The following is a 4,105-nucleotide window of genomic DNA, read 5'->3' as shown; positions in this document are numbered from 1 at the left end:
TAGAACCTACTCCAGGACAAATTTCATCACAGGCGCCAAACTCCAAGTCACAACCACCGTGTCTGCTTGTGACAGCAAAGTATTCCTGACAAATTAACGTGAGAAGGTTAACTCCCTCCCATTCACATTACCAAAGACATCCCCATGCCTGGGACTGGACTGTGCTCATGCCTGTTAAGGTAGTAGGCTTTGCGTCATGCAACTAGGGATGGGATATCGGTATCGGTGTATCGGTATCGGGTTCAGATATCAACATATTTTCAGAGATCGGATCGGATCGGAATTTTCCCAAAGTATCGGAATTTTCAAAGGACTGATATTGAGCCAGGTGTAATGTTAATTTGAAGTCATAACACTTGCATATTAGTTTTCAGGATGGGATTGTTACTTTTTTACTTGATACTTTCACTTATGAATTGGTTTCCTGTTCTTCTGAGTTCCTTTTCTGACCAAATAGTCATCTTGGGCCTACCTCAAGTTGAAATTCATGCATATATGTGGTTTTGGTATTGGATCGGAGTAGTATCGGTATCGGCAGATATCCAAATTTAGATATCGGGATCGGATCGGAAGTGAAAAAATGTGTATCGGTGCATCCCTACATGCAACCAAATTGAACAAAAGGACGGGATAACCATTAGGTGTGTATTTAAAAAGGTCAACTTTGTTTTTATTGTCCTTTGAATGAAATAGAAATAGTAAGAACAGAACATCTATTCAGCACAGCCAAACCCTTCCAGACTAGGCTATTGTATGGCTTGGCTGGTTGATGAATAGTATCACTGAAATTACATCACATAGTGTAAATCTAACCATAAAAAACACAACTAAATGGGATGTTGTAAATCACACATATGCACACAAATCAATCAACTAAGACCACTTTCAGATACTTTAATTTATTTTATTTTATTTTTTTTCAAACAAGGCATTACATATTCCGATGTGAGATACAAAACTGTGAAGGTGAGAGTGTTTTCTGCATTGATTACTTTCCTGTTATTTTTAACGGGGAATTCTTGCCAATTCCAACATGCATTTTTGCTGCTCACACTACTCTTGACTTGGTAGTAACTGGTGACTGACCTGCCATGTTTTGTTCATCCTATACCAAGATCCTGACCATTGTGGCCATGGTTTGTAAAAAAAAAAAATCGTCTTAAAATATTCCAAATATCATCCCAAATGTTATTGTTGTGACCGATGCCCCCATTAGTATGGCCAGGATCTTGTAAAGGGTTGGAAAAAAAAGGTTGCATCACTGTGTAGGCTGCCGACAAGTCAAGGGTGGCATAAGCAAGAGCCTTGTCTGTCGTAATTGGGAGGAATTCACCTTTGACGTATATCATGTATGGCTTTTATTGAATGGTATCGATTCACCTTTGACCTTCGATGACATGTAATGATTGGCTAAATATTGTGCAAACAATCTTAACGTGTGTGTGTGTGTGTGTGTGTGTGTGTGTGTGTGTGTGTGTGTGTGTGTGTGTGTGTGTGTGTGACAGGTTTGGTTTTCATGTGGTGGGTACACAACAAGTGTCCTTTCCCCCCTTAAACACTACATAATGATTATCAGATGTATTATCGGCAATTATCAGTACAAGGCAACATTTACAAAAAGAGTGAAACATACATACTGTACATACAAATGAACACTGAGTGGAACCTTAGGGAGGCAGGGGAACCAGGCACCTCGAAAAATGGGACTATGATGAATCTGGACAGTATTAGCCTTAGTTAACCAATTTATTTTTTTTTCTTTAGATCAATGGCGATGAAACATGGATGGCCTGTAGTTAGAAAAGACTTTGAGTCGACACATTCACCAAATTCACAATTAAAAAGTTATTTTAAAGGCGTCTTTGGCAGTTTGTCCCAGAACCATCATCTGTTGCCGAGTAAGAGAAGCTGAGGTGATGTGAGAGGGGGCAGGCCATAGAGGTAGACCATAAGACGAGGTGGCACTGCCCTGTCAAAATATGGCTTAATATCGTGAAAATTTCCATCGACACACGATACAAGGATATATGGTGGTAAATATCTACCTAACAAATATGAACGGATTTCAAAAATGTATTTTATTGTCTCATATCACTAGGTAGATATTTATCCTGACGTGTCAAATCTGGTCCTTGATTAATGTGTCACTTCATATTCACACAGTTTAGGCCATTTTTTGACAGAGGTGGGCGTGTTCTCCATTGCCGTGCTACCTCTAGTCTAACGTCAGTGGTGTAGTCTACGTAGAACGCAAGTATACGGAGTATACCCACTTCTAAATTTTAGGGGTTTCAGTATACCCACTTAAAATGAATTGATCCATTGTTTTGAATAGCACAAATATATACAGTATACCCACTTCAAAAACAAATGCTCAAATATACAGTATACTCACAATAAAAAAAGTAGACTACACCACTGTCTAACGTTCTACCTCTATGGGGCAGACTTAAGTTAGCATCTCTTCTCTTGCAGCTATGTAGCCATGCTAAGTGTATGTGCAAAGTGTCACACACTTTCTTACCTATCATTCAACATCCAACTTAAAGCCTTGTATAATTGTCTAAAGGTTTAATATAAGATTTTACATATTCTATTTTTTTAACAGAGTGAAGTGGAAATGGAACAGCATTTCTCCTTTGGGAAGTCCATATTTTAGTCACAGTTCGAAAAGCCATAATTAATGTATTCACATATTGTAGATAAAGCGAGTTTGAGGAGACATCCACCATCTGTAGTAGTAGTAATAGACTGTAGAGTCTGGAGTCTGAGTGTAACAGTCAGTCATTTCACACCCGGGGAACTGGAATGCATCGTACAGTGTTGTTCTGCTTTTGCTGTTGTTGTGCTTGTTCACAGGGCTCCCACATAGTACATTGTGATTCAAACACAAAAGATATAGCTGTGTTCATGACCAATGGGCAAGAAGTGCTTATGCCTCAACTTCAAGCTGCGGCAAATGTAACAGAAGGCAAGCAACACAACTGAACATACGGTAGCGTTATGTTGCAATGTTGTGGTAAAGTGTACATTACGTGTAGGCTTATGTGATGAAAAAGTTACAATAGTGTGTGTGTGCTCGTGTGTCTGCATGTGTGCGTGCGTGTGTGGGTGTGCAATTGTGTGAGACAACAAATCTGAGGAGTGAAAACATTAATGCAGTACCCATAGAGGTAGTTCTCTGTATGTAATCGGTAACCTGTAGAACATTCCCAGAAACTTACTACAGATTATGGGGCATAGACCTGGTATGGACAAAAACGCAGACCCAAAAGCACTCCAATTGAAATTGAATGCCATACAAAACAAAACAAAGTTGAGTTAACGTCAGAAATATGAAATTCTCCAAATCAAACTTTCCCAAATATTCACATTAGCTTAATATTGCAACAACGAAATCCTGATCCCCCTTGTATTATATTGCGTCATTGGCTAATCTGTATCCAAGGTGAGCCTTTATTTGGACTACTCTCATTGCTGAGATAACATCCCATGCTTTTTTGGTGCGTTACCAGAATTGGTTAATCCACAGGGGACCGCGGTTCCCCTTAGACTGATTGTACTGTTTAACATTCAGCTGACAACTGTGGAACAATTTCTCTCTCTCTCTCTTTGCTCTCTTTCTCTCTCTCTCTCTCTCTCTCTTTCTCTCTTTCTCTCTCTCTCTCTCTTTCTCTCTCTCCCAGACACACAGACGCTCTGTCTCTCCCAAACACGTGTCAAAGACTGTAAACAATCAAGTTTTTTTCACGATAATAAATAAGAGACAATACACACTGATGGAAATACATGGATACATGAGATGTTCAGCAGTGTTCTAGGCCTCTTCTTCGTTCATAGCCACCAAAAGTCTTTCAGCCTCACACACAAAGTTCAAAGGTCAAAACAGGACATAAGTCAATCCACAGTGCCTATTTTGCTTGAAGACGTTAAGGTCCTTCCCCAGCAGACTACCTCAGTAGACTCTTATCCAACCACATTCAACAACAACAATCCCAACATGATTGGCTATTGCTACCAGAAGGAGAGGGATGGAGAATTGGGGGTACCAGCATGGCTGGACGAGTGATGTAGGCACGGCTGTGTTCTCGTTTTCCCCTCCGGG

This window comes from Engraulis encrasicolus, chromosome 15 (genome assembly GCF_034702125.1).
Source record: "Engraulis encrasicolus isolate BLACKSEA-1 chromosome 15, IST_EnEncr_1.0, whole genome shotgun sequence".
In the NCBI taxonomy this organism is placed as follows: domain Eukaryota; kingdom Metazoa; phylum Chordata; class Actinopteri; order Clupeiformes; family Engraulidae; genus Engraulis; species Engraulis encrasicolus.
This window is presented reverse-complemented; position numbering follows the sequence as displayed.